We start from the raw sequence: 17,481 nt of genomic DNA on the forward strand, positions 1-17,481 counted from the left end.
GACAGTCGTTTAGGGTTAAGGTTGGGGTAAGGGTAAGGATTTGGGTTAGGGTAAGGGTTAGGGTAGGGGTAAGGTTAGGGTTAGGGTTGGGGTTAGGGTTGGGTTATGGTTAGGGTTGGGGTTAGGGTTGGGGTTGGGGTTAGAGGGTAGGTCTTAGGCATAGAAAGACAGTCGGTTAGGGTTAAGGTTGGGGTATGGGTAAGGATTTGGGTTAGGGTTAGGGTTGGGGTTGGGGTTAGAGGGTAGGTCTTAGGCATAGAAAGACAGTCGGTTAGGGTTGGGGTAAGGGTAAGGATTTAGGGTTAGATTTAAAGAGAAAGAGAGACGGGTAGGATTCAGGCATAGAAAGAAAGTCGGTTAGGGTTGGGGTTAGAGGGTAGGTTTTAGGCATAGAAAGACAGTCGGTTAGGGTTGGGGTTAGGATTGTGGTTAGGGTTGGGGTAAGGATTTAGGGTTATATTTAAAGAGAAAGCGAGATGGGTAGCATTTAGGCATAGAAAGAAAGTCGTTTAGGGTTGGGGTTATGGTTAGGGTTAGAGGGTAGGTTTTAGGCATAGAAAGACAGTCGGTTAGGGTTGGGGTTAGGGTTAACCCTCTAACCCTAACCCCAATTCGTTGTACGTTTTTATACTGACTAAAAAAAAAGTGCATACATATGTACACATTAGTACAAATGTATACTCATGTTTAAATATGTATATGTAAGCATATGTATACACACACATTACTGTAGATGAAACTAAACATGTCCCTACCTTTAAGACCTGTGTTTCCAATCCGTCTGTCAGCTCCCATTGTTCCAGGAATTCTTCGGGAACCAGGCAAATCATGTGGTCCTTGTGGAACCATTAATCACGGAGGACCAGAATAGCCGGTTGTTCAACGGCACAGCCCTTTTAGTGCTCACTGCTACTGCTGCCGCCAGCCTCTCTGTCACAAAAAAAGAGATTCATTTAGGAACTGTATAATGTAGAGATTAAAAATATACCATACATACATCTTATACACCAGGGGGCACCAACCTTTTTGAAACCAAGGGTTACTTCTTGAGTACTGATTTATGCGAAAGCCTACCAGTTTGTTACACACTTAAATAAATTGCCAAAAATAGTAGCCAATTTGCTACATTTACCTTTAGCTCTATGTTATTATTAATAATAAATATTATGTGGAAAAACTGATCTTAATGATTTAGGGTTAAGGTTAGCTAGCCACTAACATTTTTTAACAAATCATGAATTACTTTGCACCATGTTTGTACAAATAATAACTCACGTAAAATACAAAAGTCAACTCTCATCATGTCACACTTTGAACTGGACACCAAATCTGATATATGTTTCTTTGTCAGTTAGTGGAAAGCCTGGCATGACATTCTGTTAACTAGTGTGTTGTACTCTGCTGTGTAACTAGAAACTGCAACTCTGAGTGAGTCTTGCAGATGTGCATCAGTGAGGCTTGTTCTGTGTTTCTTCTTGATGAAGTTCATGTCAGAAAAGGCTGATTCACAAAGATAAGTGGAACCAAACAGGCTTGCAACCTTCATAGTTGCTGCACATACACCACTGTACTTTTCTGTGTGAACAAAGCACCAAAAGTTTGGTGCAGCCTGGTGGGCTTAACATTTTAAATTTTCAGGAAAGAAGAGGAATGAATTTAAAAGGTAAAAAGGTATATGTGTTTAAAAATCCTAAAATCATTTTCAAGAATGTATTTTTTCTCTTAAATTGTCTTTCTGAAAGTTATAAGAAGCAAAGTAAAAAGACAGGGTCTTTAAAATATTTTCTTGGATTTTCTAATTAAATTTTAGTTTTGTCTCTTAGAATTAAAAATGTCGAGCAAAGCGAGAGTTGGGGTTAACCCTAACCCTGATAGTACATAAATATAATTTAAAAAATAGAGGCAGCTCACTGGTAAGTGCTGCTATTTGAGCTATTTTTAGAACAGGCCAGCGGGCTACTCATCTGGTCCTTACGTGTTAGGGTTAGGGTTAGGGTGTCCGCGTTGGTGACCCCTGTTATACACAATAACTTATTCCTTCCTATAAAACACTAACCCTAACCTCTCCACCACATCTCCACACATCTTCCAACATTTTCGGTTTTGATTTGATTTTGGCTAACTGTCATTTTCAATTTTGACATATTGAACTGAAACTTTACATATGTAATAGAGTTTTTGTTTACAATAACAAGCAATTGATTATTTTTTGGGAGGGAAATTAGAGTGGTAAAGCTCACCTTGCAACATTCTTTATACCACATCAATAATATGCTGGTCAGATATATCTTGTCCCTGAAGAGAAGAACAACATTGTGTAAAAGTGACAACCATTACATTTCCCAAACAGTGAGTGGACTCACCGGTGGACCCTCAATACCCGGCCTGCCATGCACACCGCTCATGCCGTTCAACCCCTGAGGACCAGGCAGTCCAGGGGGTCCTACATCACCTGGCTTCCCAGAGTCTCCATGTTGGACCATTATGTCCAAGGTCTCCTCACTCTGTGCTGCAAACACATACAAGTGCATGAAGTGTATATTTACTTAACACATGATCATACACAACTCACCTGTCCTTTAGTGCCAGATTCTCCAGACATACCCTGTCACACCCAAACAATCATGAGATACTGATTCTAAAAATTGCAAGTTCTTGTCCTTTAGATTTGTTTTCCTCCGTTTAGTAAGCACAGCACCCAGAAACATTTGTGTTTCTACATCTAAGGTTCAACTATGAAAATGTTTGAATGCAGCGTTGAAAGATTGTCCAACAATAGTTTGTACAAAAACATGCAGAATGAGGGTTCCTACAAGTGGCAGGGCAAAAATACTGAAACACAATGACTCACTTTAATAAAAAAAATGTTTTAAAGTACTATTAATGTATAATCTATACAAGATTCCTTTCTGCTCAGCTATTCATTAAAACGAAACAAGGGATGTCCAAAACTTTACCACAAAGGGCCGCACACTTAAAAGTTAACGAATGTAGGGGCCATTTTGGTTTTTAAAACCTTAAGGTCTTTCCTTGATTGTTAAAAGTCTTAGGGACCCAAAATGGGTCTCAGTCAAATAGTATATTATTTGTCTTTGCTTTCAATATTTAAATATCAACAGGTCAACTTCAGAAAGTTCAAAATGACTGGTCTTACTTTTCCCCTTTCTCACCAGCTAGCCCCTCCACGTCGGAGTCTACCTTCAAGCAGAAAACAGAATAGTTGTTAGTGTTTCATATTGAAGGCTCCAATCATTCACAAACAAAAGTGATACTCACAATGTCTCCTTTGGGTCCACCTCTTCTTTGGAAGCCCTTTGAATGAGGAGACAAACATACATGTATAACATGGAGTTAAAAATATCCCGTATATACATATTGTACATGATAACTAATTCCACTACCTTCTATAAAACACTACCTTTAGAAGAAAGTGTAAGCATTGATGTACTACAGTACAAGGATAGAAACACTTATATAATTTTGAACTTTATGGGAAATAGTGAGTATTGATGGACAGAAACACTTATATACTATCTTTACAAAAAAAACTATGTATTGATGTACAGGGACAGAAATACTTAGTTTACTATTATATTTAGAATAAAGTGTACTACAGTACAAGGACAGAATCACTTGTATAATATATTATCTTTAGAAGAAAGTGTATGTATTGATGTACTGAAATACTTGTATAGTATACTACCTTTAGGAGAAAGTACATGACAAGGATAGAAACACTTACAGTTGTGATCAAAATTATTCAACGCCCACACAATTTTGGTGTTTTAGCAAGTTGGACATTTATTCCGTATTTTATTTATAGTCATATCAAATAAAGATGCATTAAGTAGACAAATGCAAATTGAATTACAACATTATATGTTGTAACATACCAAACAGTGTCATTTCTCTTAATATTTCAGTGACAAAATTATTCAACCCCTTGAAGATCATAACTCTTAAGAACATAATTTGAATAAGATATTTTCAATCAGGTGTTGAAAACACCTGTAGATGTGATTAGAAGCATAAAGAGCAAAATTAAACTGATTGAAAAAGACTGTGACGCTCAGCTTCTTGTAGTGGGTCAATGGTGTATTTGCAACATGGTGAAGTCCAGGGAGTAGTCAAAGAAGTCAAGAAAGGAGGTAATTTCTCTTCATAAGAAAGGATATGGATATAAGAAAATAGCAAAGACATTACACATTCCAAGAGACACAGTTGGGAGCATAATTTGCAAGTTTAAAGCTAAAGACACAGTGGAAACACTACCTGGGCGTGGTAGAAAGAGGATGCTGTGTGCAACTGCTGTCCGGTATTTGGAGCGTACAGTGGTGAAAAACCCCCGGGTAACAGCTGAGGAACTACAACAGGACATTGCAGAGGGGGGAACGCAGGTTTCGTCCCAGACAATAAGGTGCGCACTACGAGATGAAGGCCTCCATGCCAGAACTCCCAGGTGCACACCACTTCTGACTACCAGGCACAAGAAAAATAGACTCCAGTATGCCAAAAATCATCTGGAGAAACCCCAAAGTTTTTGGGAAACTGTTCTATGGAGTGATGAGACAAAACTGGAACTCTTTGGGCCTATGAATCAAGGTTATGTCTGGAGGAGAAAAAATGAAGCTTACAAAGAGAAGAACACCTTGCCTACTGTTAAGCATGGTGGGGGGTCAATCATGCTCTGGGGGTGTTTCTCTGCCTCAGGTACCGGGAATCTCCAGCGCGTTCAAGGCATTATGAATTCTATTTCCTAGCAGGATATATTAGCTGCAAATGTCATGAAGTCAGTGAGGAAGCTGAGGCTTGGGAGACGTTGGACCTTCCAACAGGACAAGGATCCCAAGCATACCTCCAAATCAACATCAGAGTGGTTGCAGAAGAAAGGCTGGAAGACTCTGGAGTGGCCTTCACAGTCACCAGACCTAAATCCTCTAGAAAAGCTGTGGTGGGACTTGAAGAAGGCAGTTGCAGCACGCAAGCCCAAGAATATGAATGAACTGGAGGCCTTTGCCCAAGAGGAATGGGCTAAAATACCTGTAGATGCTTGCAAGAAGCTTGTGTCCGGTTATGTATCACGTTTGAAGGATGTCATTACTGCCAAAGGCTGTTCTACTAAGTACTAAAGATGCATGTAACCAGGGGGTTGAATCATTTTGTCAATGAGATATTAAGAAAAATGTCCTTTTTTGGTATTTTGTAAAATACAGTGTTACAATTTAAGTTGCATTTGTCTATTTGATACATCTTTATTTGATATGACTATAAACAAAATAAGGAATAAATGTCCAACTTGCTAAAACACCTAAATTGTGTGGGGGTTGAATAATTTTGACCACAACTGTATATGCTATCAATAGAAGTCAGTTTAAGTAATGGTGTGCTACAAATACAAGGAGAGAAAGACTTGGATCATTTACTATCTTTAGAATAAGTGTAAGTATTGATGTACTACAGTCCAAGGATAGAAACACTTATACAGTGCCCTCCAAAAGTATTGGAACAGTGAGGCCAGTTCCTTTATTTTTGTTGTAGACTGAAAACATTTGGGTTTGACATCAAAAGATGAATATAAGACAAGAGATCAACATTTTAGCTTTCATTTCCAAGTATTTACATCTGGATCTGATACACAACTTATAAGATAATATTATTTGTAATGGAACACAACACTTTTAGGTGAACAAAACTATTGGAACTGTTACGGCTACTCTGTCGTTCCAAAAAGTTTCGAAAAAACTAAAATAAAGATAGCCGAGTAGCCTTCAAGAGAAGGTTTAATACTCACTAAATTCCTTAAGCACTCGCGGAGATATTTCTAGATTCAAAATGTTGATTATTTATTTTCACAAACAAAAAATATTCTTTGTGGTTGACTTTCTACATAACCAAAATAACTTTTTTCGTGGTAAAAAAAAACTATTTCACTCCTCACTCCATCATGACAGACAGACAAAGGGAGCGCCCAGCTGTCCTGTCTTCTTAATCATGGGAGGAGGAAGTGGATTAGGGTTAAATCAATCTTTTCGTTATGTGACTGTGTTTTGAATTGTGAGCAGTCAATCAGAGCATGTTTGCCATTAAAATACTACATAAAGGGATGATACCACTGGGTGTGGTTTGAGCAGGTTGCAGTGGAACAGAGTATTTTACAGCGCTTCCTGCTGACTCTGTATTCACAGCTACTGAAGTAGCAAAGCTGCTGTTTATGCCTCTAATTGGTTTTAGTCCACTTGTGCTTTTTGGAAGAGGCCTTTTTGTTATTTGGTCCTGAATGTCTCCAAACAATGGATCCAAAAGCATCTTGGCATGCATTTCTAGAAAATACACAAAATTGTTGAATCTGATTCTCCTGCCAGTCCTCTATTGTGTCTCATAAGCTGTGCTTTGCCACTTTTCTCTGAGTTTGTAGGGTAGTTTGGATGTAATCAGCCTTAGGTTTGATGGGATATCAAGTTCCTCCAAATGCTGTAAATCTTGCATTACATTACAGCATCCTCTCAAATACATTGCATATGCATGAAGCATTTTTCCATCCTCAGCTTTAATTGCTGTCCAATTCAAGGCTTTTTCCAAGTAACCTCCCGAAATGTTCATCTCATTTCCAAAGTGTTCCTTTAAGAGGCGCCTTGCTTCATTATAGCCCCTACTGGCTTCCATGTGCAAACAGCTGTGAACCAAGTCTCTTGGCAAACCAGATGCAAACTGTTCAAAGTAGTAGAGTCGGTCTTGATGATTCTCAGTCTTGTCTTCAATCAAGTGTTCAAATGCATGGATAAAAGACTGATATGCCAGTGGGTTACCATCAAACAGACATCTCTCTAGCTGGTAGTAGAGTTTTTGCTGTGAGACAATGAGTTTTACGATTTCACTATGTCTTTGAATAACCATTTCCAAGTTATCATGAGCAGCATTAATAACCACATTATCTTGTGCAGAGTGATTTATTATGAGTCTGATTTACACTCTGGGTCTTGTGTTTTTTAATTGCGTTTTTGTTTTGAGGTTTATTTAGATCTTCTGATGTGCTGGTGTTCCTTTTAGGGAGAGGTGTGTGGACACTTAAGATGGTTTGGTGAAGTGGGGTTTTGTGTATTACACCAAACTCTATAAAGTCCACATTGCTCGCCATAGTTTCTCTTTCATGGTGAGAATCATAATACTCAGTCATGGGTTCCTGAGTCACCTCATTACTTTCATGAATTAAATCACTTTGAAGGATTTGTATTTTAGCAGTTGATGCTGCGAGATCTGCTTCCAACTCCAATTGCTCCATCTTTGCTTTAAGCTTTGTTCCCTCCAGTTGCATTTTCTCCGTCTTTGCTTAAAGCTTTGTTTCCTCCAGTTGCAAGATGTGTTTTTCCTTCAGTGCAGCAGCTCGAGCCACTGTAGCAGCCTGTTACGCTTTGGCCCCTTTTTAAATCAGCACGCACTAAGGAAACCATTTTGCATGTTTGAGGGAATTATAAAGCATTTATTCATGGATATAATGATATGGTACATGGATGATGAAGTGTATATTGTCTTTCACATCAGTACAAATTACAAGGATGACGTTACATTGTTTTTTTTGTTTCTGCTTGGTCGCTCTTTTTGTGTGTGTGCGGTCGCGCCCGGCTCAATCTACAATAATGGAAGCAAGACACGTAAGTTCACTTCATGACTTGTCGTTAAACAAGGACTAAAAACATAAGATAATGTTGCACCTTTCTTATGACACAGAGCAAAAAGTCTTGCTTGTCAAAGTTGTGCCATCAGGTGGAGGTTCCACAGCCATCACATCCAAAACAGCTGACTGTCATTTGCGCTGACGGGAGTGTCACCAAGCCCATTTTAATGAATCTTTTTTTAATTCATGTTGAGTGAAAATAGCGCATCCAAACATAGAATAAATCATCTTATGGTGCGTTTAAAGGTAGCAAGGTAGCAAGGCAGTGTTGTTGAGCTTGGAAATGACACAAGCGTGACGTCATCTCAAGTCTCGGTTGTGCCGTGTACACGCATACGCTCAGCGGAGACTTTTGGAACTCTACACTTTGACCAGCGTTTGCAAAAGTCTGCATTTTTAAAGACACGAGAGGCCTAAACACAGAGATATGTATGCGTTTATTAGGTTTCTCTGTTCGTGTGGACATGGCCTTAGTGTCAGCTTTGTGTTATAGACTACAAAGTGTACCAAAGTATTACAGTAAAAAATACAACATAGGTGGTTCCACAGCTGGGCGATATATCGATATACGCGATATATTGCGGGTTTGTCTCTGTGCGATATAGAAAATGACTATATCGTAATATTGGAGTAGACGTTCTCACGCAGTTGTTTTTAGCTGCGGGCATTACACTACAGGCTCTCCTCGCTCTTTCCTGTGTCTCCTTCTCACAGACAAGCAGGCGCACATTCTTACATACGTCACATACTGTCACCTCTTACTTCACATACGTATACGCCCTCGCCCAGCAGAGAGGTAGCGGCGTGGCTAACGTTAGCTGTGATGCTAGCGGGTTGTTGCAAGAGAACGAAGGTGCGAATCTCGTAACAAATGAATGAATTAATTCCCAAGAAAAACAGCACGGGGTCCATCGTCTGGCGGTGGTTCGGCTTCAATCGGAAATATGTCGAATAGACAACTTTAATTTGTTATGTGTGGAGCACAAGCGTTGCTACCAAAAGTAGCATTACTGCTAATATGTAGCATCATTTGAAAAGTTGAATAAATACAGTTTTGGTCAATTGACTTAGTTGTGATTTCCTTCTCTGCATGAAAGTTTTAAAAGTAGCATATATTAGTGCAGTATGGAGAATAATCACCATACTGCTGTGATTATATGTATCCAGTGTTTATTCAAGGCTAAGGCAAAATACCGAGAAATATATCGTATATCGCGATATGGCCTAAAAATATTGCAGTATTACAAAAAGGCAATATCGCCCAGCCCTAGGTGGTTCAACGTAGCACATTTTTCTGCCTATATTTTTCACATTTACTAATAGGGTGTCCAGAGCAGCAACGGTGGGCAAAATGAACTTTCACAAAATATTCATTATGAACCGTCCTGCAATGCGTTCACTTGTGGAAATGTCTAAACATAAAAGCTAAATGTCCTCCAATAATAAGCGCACAAGTCTTGCTGGGTAATATGGCCCAAAACGGATAGCATTTATGCATTTATAGTCTGAATGGCGATATATGTTATACCGTATTTCCTTGAATTGCCGCCGGTGTGCTAATTAATTTAAAACCTCCTCTCACTCCTGCGCTTACCAAAGGCATGCGGTAAAAGTAAGCATGCGCACATTATTTTAAAACCTCTTCTCACTCCGACACTTACCAAAGGTATGCAGTAAAAATCTGAGTGTGATGTAAGCTTGGATCTTAAATCCTACTGAATAGTAGGGGTGTAACGGTACGTGTATTTGTATTAAACAGTTTCAGTACGGGGGTTTCGGTTCGGCACGCGGGCGTACCGAACGAGTTTGGAAGCAGAAGTCTTCACAAGCTGCTATGCTTTCTGCCTCTGTCTCAGCAGTGAGCACCCAGCATTGTCCTGCCCACACAACCATCTGATTGGTTACATACAAAGCCAATCAGCAGTGCGTATTCAGAGCGATGTAATAGCCAATCAGCAGTGTGTATTAAGAGCGATGTAATCAATGCTTTAGCGTCGAGCAGAGATATTCGTTTAGCAGGGGAGCAGCGGACTCTACCCAAATTATACTTAACACTTCCCAGTCACAACTATTACAAACATCACTATGAGCCCGTTGACCTTCTAGAAACTTAAACTGCAGATCAGGTAGCTCACAGTATAGGTTTGAGGTGAAGGCTAATTAGCTTTTAGCGTAACTTTAGCTCATTTTGCTGTGTGTGTGTGTGTGTGTGTGTGCTAGGGGCAGCAAAGCCCTGTCTGTCTGTTATTTCATTGAACTCCATCGTGTTTAGGGATAAATAGTCTCTCCCATTGCTATTGTACTATTTTTCAGCAATAGTTACATGAATCATTAGTAATGTAGCAGCCTAGTTTTGGATAGCAGGGTCCCTGCTATCGCATGTTGATAAAAATACAACATGTACATAATAAAAGTCAACTACAGGCTTCCCAAATACTGTAATAAATTAAGCATGATGAGTTGACATTAAACAGTTTCAATGGAAACTGTTTAATGTTGCACTTTTTATATGTAGAAGAAAGGTTTTTTCATTTTATTTAATCACAGCAACAACTTGAGGCAGTTTAATGTGGATTAACGTGGGCAGAATTATTATAGTTTTCCTCATGTTAGAAGGATAAAGCCATTGTTTACAAATTTGGTAAATAACCAAAAAAGGTATATTTTGTTGTTTTCTTACTGTACCGAAAATGAACCGAACCGTGACCTCTAAACCGAGGTACGTACCAAAACGTAATTTTTGTGTACTGTTGCACCCCTACTAAATAGCTCTTAGTCTTCTTCCCTTTATGCGATTTCAAATTACCGGTATTAAAATCAGCCTCCTCCATTTTGAAAATGATGACAGGGGAAGTGTCACTCGTGACATCACGAGTTTGACCAGGCGGTAATACTAAGCATGCGCTAATTTTTTGGGGGAGCGAGTTTGACCCGGCAATAATTCAAGGCAGGCGCATACTATATGCCCTGCGGCAATTCAAGGAAATACGGTATGCTGGTACCTGAAACAACAGGTGTAAAGTGCTCGAGGCCGCTGACCTACTTATCTCCATTGCAGCGGTGGTTTGCGTTGTGCATCGTTGCTTCCTGTGCGTGGGGTTATTTTCAGAGCAACTGAAAAGCAGAGACGTGGAAATTCACAACTCTAAGCTGAAGAAGTAGAATAAATCAACACGCAAAATGTTTACATCTCAAGATCGTATCAAATTATACCCAAAGCTAAGTTTTAATTTCTTTACTCATAATTTAAGACTATTGTATACATTTTTTCTGTATAATCCTGAAATATGAAGTCAGTCTACGCATCCTATCATGATTTATAAGCTTCCATAAAATCTTTTTGTAAGGCTGCCGGCGCCGCCTCAGACAAACAAAACCATTGTAACATTTCACCCGGAAAAAAGTCCTCTGCTATGGTCCGATAGTGGTATACAAGTGCTAAATTATTCACTGTAAAACCCTGTTTGAAAATTCAACAAAATATGGAAGTTACAGCTATTGTTTATTGTAACGTCAGTACTTGGTTCATTAAATAATAAAATATATAATCTATCAAGTTTTAAAATATTGAATGAAGTGATTTTCTTTAAGTTACTGACTTTTTATTCATGCATTTATCATGTTTTGTAGTTCACCTTCCAAAAAGTAGCTCACTTATTTTCTTAGTCTTAAAAAGCGACAAGTTTTGAGCTTCAAAAATGCCTAGCTCCTTTGATATCATATTGGTTCAAATACCATTTAAACTTGGTTTGCCTTTGCACTAGTGTCACTTTTTTTTAAAGATATTCAGCATTTTAAATTTGGAGAGTATGCAGATTAATTTTTCCTGTATGTAGTAACCTAACGTGTTGCTTATAAAGTCATTAATTAGCAGTTTTTGTTATTTTTTTCCATTACGCTAGGTTTATTGCCTAAAGGCTGCTGGCTATTCAGTTTGTAACTACTCTTCAGTCGCTATACGACACACGGGCTATAAGGAAAGACATTTTCAAGCCCAGGACTAGCTAATCATTTGCAGGCATGTGAGCACCCTTTAAAAAAAAAACATAAAGGCTGGCAAAAAAAATAAGAATAAATTAAATCAAGACTACATTTCCTGCAATGGAAACAATCACAAACAAACAAACAAATAAATACACACTATTTTTTTTGAACAACAAACATGTCCACATGTGAATAAAAGTTAAGGCACTTTCAACATATTCAACAATTTTACACATCAGGTTGAGCAAATTATGACTTTAACACAACATGTCAAGGAAATAAAATAAAAGCAAATACAGTATTAGAAATAATAAAACAATGTGATAAAATACACAAATTATAGAGAAAAAAAGGCTACATTCAATCACCTTAAATGTTTTCAATAATGATATCAATTTAAAGTTTTTGGTACTTTTAATCATTTTCCAAGAAATAATTGGTAATTTGAAACCATTAAGCCAATTAAAACATGTAGGTTTTAACTTCAGAAATCGACATTTATGTATAAAAATAGTTGCTTGCAGCACAATAGTGTTGACAAACATGTCTAAGGATGTGGAGATGTCCCCATTCACAATAAAAGAGATCAAATTTGACACATATGTGAATGACAGTAACATATAAATGTTTGTCAACATTTTTATGCTGCAAGCAAATTTTTGTATGCATAAATGTTGATTTCTGAAAGAAAAAACGTTTTCTAATTGGCTAAACGGTAAAACTATCAAATAAATATGCAGAAATGGTTAAAAGTACAAAAACCCTTAAACATACATCTTTATTAAAAAGTTTGAAAGTGACTTAATTTAACCCTTTTTTTAAAATTGTATCATAGTTTTTTATTATTTGGAATACTCTTTTTTTATGTGCTTTTAACCCTTTCATTGACATGTTTTATTCATGCTAATGGATGTGTAAAATTGTTGAATATAAAAGAAAAAGTTTAACAACTAACTATATAGTTCTGATGTTGTGACCTCTGTTTATAATATACCTTTTCGTATAGTAATTATACGTCAAGGGCCGGGATCCGCGCATGCGCGAAGGTAACTTTTTGACGGCATTCTGTGACTTCACGTTTTGTTAAATTAGAATATTTTAGGGAGGATCCAAGATGGCGCCGTGAACGGTCCTACATGCGGGAGCAGCATCTAAAAAAAGGAATATAACCTTGCAAAAACTGGTCGTGCATAATTATAAAAAGCCTAAATAGTTTATTTATAGTATTTGGATCGTTTTATGATACTTTTGGCTGGACTTTGACGACTGCTTCTTCGAACTTTGGCGATGTCTTCTGGCTCGAAAAGGAAAGATAAAGCGAAGAAAATGGCGGATAACGATACAACCGGACACTCAAACTTGCTATTCAAGAACTGCCATGACTATTTCATCGGTGAAAACATGAAAGTGCATCTCATTAGTGAAGAAAATCTCCCTTCCCTACCAGTAACACCGGAGAAGCCTCCCACCAAGAAAGGTAAAGATGAAATGAACAACAGTGACATTGTTGCTACGCTATCCGCGCTAATTAATGCTCGCTCGGATGAGCTGAGCGCCCGCTCGGATGAGCTGAGCGCCCGCTCGGAGGCCCGCTCGGAAGAGTTGAAAAAGTTGATCCAGGCCAATGCTATTCAAATTGCTAGCGGAAATGCCAAAGTAGAACAAATTTGCAAACAAGTAAGCGAGATTATAGGGAGAGTGCCTGGGCTGGAACGGGCTGTGGAGGGGGACAAGAAGCTAATCAATACACTTCAAGAACGCATCACCGAGATGGAGAGATATTCAAGACGATGGAACCTGAAACTGCATGGTGTGGCCGAGCGTGTGGAGGACAGAGTTTTACGTGAAGAGGTGATCCGAGTTTGCCAGGCTCTGCTGCCGTCCGATGCTGAACGGTTCCCTAATGTTATCGACACCGTGCACCGCGTTGGAATGAAGAAACCGAAAGGTAACAGGTGTGTTTTGCTGCAGTTTTCCTCCCGTGTGCACAGAGCTGCAATTTGGGCCGCTGCCAAGAATTCCTCCTACCTACGAGACAACGGATTACGCTTCGCCGAGGATCTCTGCAAAGTCGACAGAGATGCAAGAATGAAGTTATGGCCACTGGTAGATGAAGCTCGCAAGGCAGGGAAAATCGCCTATTTTGTAGGCGGTCGTGCTTTTATTGAGAAAAAAGAAATCCTTCCTCCAATCTGAAGATACACCTTTCAGGCTTTAACTTTCTGTTGACTGTACTTTGGTAAAAGAAAAGGATGGATAGATGAGGAGTCACAACTCACGCACCAGCCAGTTTTTTTTTTTTTGCACTTTCTGAACTTTCATATGATGTTGTTCCCGCAGCGTCTAGTTGCTTTGTTTCTAACTCAAAGCATTTTCTAATTCCAATCGTTTTTTTATTTAAATCTGTCTTTATCTATAGTTTCTCTCAACGCCAGGGGGTTAAGGCAGAACTTGAAACGCAAAGCTTTATTTTTATTTCTTAAACAATGTAGAACAGATTTATGTTTTTTACAGGAGACACACAGTATGAATGATGATGTCAAGTTTTGGAGATCTCAATGGGGTAATGAGATATATTGCTCTCATGCATCACAGCGTTCTGGAGGAGTTGGCACATTCAAAAACTAAATTACAGGAGTCTTATTGCATCATAGTGATTATGATAAAAATGGCCATTATATTTGTCAGGTTTTTGAGATTCAGAAAACAAACTTTATAGTTGCTAACATGTATGGATATAACTCTGTGCCTGACAAAATAGTATTGTCAATGAAGTGCAAAATAAGATTTTACACTGGCTTGCCAAATTTCCAAATGCTTATATACTTGTGGGAGGTGACTTGAATACTGTCATTGACAATTCACTTGATAGATGGCCACCAGGCTCTCAAAGTAGTGTCAGCTCAAATCTGAAGTTATTAATGCAAAGGTTTGATTTAATTGATGCCTGGAGATATAAAAATCAGAATAAGACATCCTTTACCTGGTCCAATAAATCAGGTTCAAAAAAGTCTAGAATAGACATGTGGTTCATTTCTAAATCACTTCAAAACTGTGTTACTGTTCAAATTCTCTCCACTCCTTTGACTGATCATAGGGCTATTCAGATTCACATCTCTTTACATCCCTCTCACAATCCTTCAAAAAGCTCATACTGGAAACTCAACTGTTCAGTTTTATGTCATGAAGCAGTTAAAATTAGGATTAAAGATCTAATAAAAATTTTTCTTAATAAAGCCAAAACCCAAAATAATTATTTTACTAATTGGGAACTCCTTAAATATGAGGTAGGTAAATTTATTAGAAAATATTGCAGCAATCTAGCTAAGAATAAGCGTTCTGAGGAGGAAAATGTGATTTCCATCATTACTGCATTATCCTCTTTATGTCCAGATAATATGTCAGCAGAAGAAAAAGAAAGTCTCTTAGAAAACCAAAATAAATTAGACAAAATGTATCAATCAAAAGCAGAAGGAGCTTTTGTAAGATCTAGAAAACAATGGCTGGAGGAAGGTGAACAAAACTCTGCGTATTTCTTTCGTTTAGAAAAATGGCAGGCTCAAAATAACACCATTGATCAATTGAAAATAAATGATGTGGTTTGCAATGACGCAAAACAGATTGCAAATTTTTGTTCTCAATTTTACAAAACATTATACAATAGTCAATACTCTGAAAGTGATGCTGTTAAGTTTATGGATACCTTAACTGAAACTAAATCAATCAGCACAGCTGACCAAGTATTCTGTGACCGTCCAATCTGTCTCAAGGAAGTAGTGGAATCAATTAATAGTTTAAAAAATAACAAATCTCCTGGAGTGGATGGTATTACATCTGAATTCTATAAAATATTTTCAGAAGAGCTAGCCCCTTTCTTATTAGAAGTATTTTGTGAAAGTATTGATACAGGTGCCTTTCCTCCAACTTTAACACAGGGCCTTATTACCCTTATACCCAAGCCAAACAAAGATTTACTAATCATTGATAATTGGCGTCCAATTAGCCTTCTAAACAATGACTATAAAATTGTAGCTATTATTTTTGCTAAACGTTTAAAATTGGTTCTGGATGACATAATTGATGAGACACAGTCAGGTTTTATGAGAGGAAGACACATATCTAATAATATCAGGCTTGTACTTGACATTCTGGATTACCCAGAGGTCATTCATGATGAAGGCTTCCTTCTTTTCCTGGACTTTTACAAAGCTTTTGACTCCATCGAACATGAATTTATATTCAGGACACTTGAGAAATTTGGCTTTGGCAATTTTTTCCGCAAAACAATTAAGACTTTGTACTGCAATGGTAATAGTTCTATAAAGCTCAAATCTGGTACATCTCCAAGATTGGAGTTAAAACGTGTGATACGGCAAGGTTGTCCTATTTCTCCATATTTATTTCTGTTAGCCACCCAACTGTTATCGGTTCATATAAAAACTAGTCATTTAAAGGGGATTTCTGTATTAGACAGAGAAATAATTATCAGCCAACTGGCTGACGACACAACACTCTTTTTGAAAGACTCTTCTCAAATTCCCCTAGCCTTGGATGTGATTCATGTTTTTTCCTTGGCTTCTGGTCTCCGTCTAAATGTGAATAAATGTGAACTAATGGCTGTGAAGAGATGTGAAATGATGTCTGTATCTCAAATTCCAGTTAAGGATAGTATTAATTACCTAGGAATACATATCACTAAAAATCAAAACTCTAGATTGGCATTGAACTTCAATCCAATTGTAGAAAAAACTAAGAAAAGATTTAACCAATGGCTACAGAGAGATTTATCCTTAAAAGGCAGAACCTTACTTTCCAAAGCAGAAGGTATCTCCAGGCTTACGTATGCAGCTATTTCTTTAGATGTTCACCAAAAAATATGTAAAACTATTGACAAAATATTGATTGACTTTATTTGGAAAAACAAAATTCATTATATTAAGAAATCTGTTATAATGAACAATTACAATCAGGGTGGTCTAAACTTTCTTGACTTCACTACACTAAACAACACCTTTAAAATTAATTGGATAAGACACTACTTGAAAGACCCTACCTCAATTTGGAACTTTATTTCTCATCATGTATTCTCTAACCTTGGAGGCCTAACATTTTTGCTATTGTGTAATTATAACATTGACAGGATTCCAGTTGCGCTCTCAAACTTCCACAAACAAGCCCTTCTAGCATGGTCTCTTGTATACAAGCACAGTTTTTCACCTACCAAATATTTCATCTGGAACAATAAAGACATATGTTACAAAAGGAAATCTCTTTTCCTCAACAATTGGTTTAACAATAACATTATTTTAGTGAGTCAGCTTTTCAATAAGGAAGGTCAACTTTTTAATTACCGAGAATTTCTCAACCAATTTAAGATACCTGTGACTCCCAAACAATTTGCTATTGTATTTGATGCCATCCCAACAGGTGTTGTTATGTTGTACATTCCAACACCTGTTATTATGTTGTACATTCCAACACCTGTTATTATGTTGTACATTCCAACAGGTGTTATTATGTTGTACATTCCAACAGGTGTTATTATGTTGTACATTCCAACAGGTGTTATTATGTTGTACATTCCAACAGGTGTTATTATGTTGTACATTCCAACAGGTGTTATTATGTTGTACATTCCAACAGGTGTTATTATGTTGTACATTCCAACAGGTGTTATTATGTTGTACATTCCAACAGGTGTTATTATGTTGTACATTCCAACAGGTGTTATTATGTTGTACATTCCAACAGGTGTTATTATGTTGTACATTCCAACAGGTGTTATTATGTTGTACATTCCAACAGGTGTTATTATGTTGTACATG

General features: G+C 37.7%; 1 long non-coding RNA gene across 1 annotated transcript; it reads right to left on the reverse strand.

Moving 5' to 3' along the window:
* Positions 1–294: 294 nt before the first annotated feature.
* Positions 295–3,316, reverse strand: LOC133538550 (uncharacterized). The gene is made up of 6 exons (XR_009803028.1): positions 3,277–3,316; positions 3,155–3,198; positions 2,573–2,605; positions 2,364–2,509; positions 2,241–2,295; positions 295–930 (listed from the first exon to the last, which is right to left on the reverse strand). It is a non-coding gene; the product is annotated as an uncharacterized LOC133538550 (long non-coding RNA).
* Between the last annotated feature and the right edge of the window lie 14,165 nt (positions 3,317–17,481).

This window comes from Nerophis ophidion, linkage group LG20 (assembly GCF_033978795.1).
Source record: "Nerophis ophidion isolate RoL-2023_Sa linkage group LG20, RoL_Noph_v1.0, whole genome shotgun sequence".
Taxonomy (NCBI): Eukaryota; Metazoa; Chordata; class Actinopteri; order Syngnathiformes; family Syngnathidae; genus Nerophis; species Nerophis ophidion.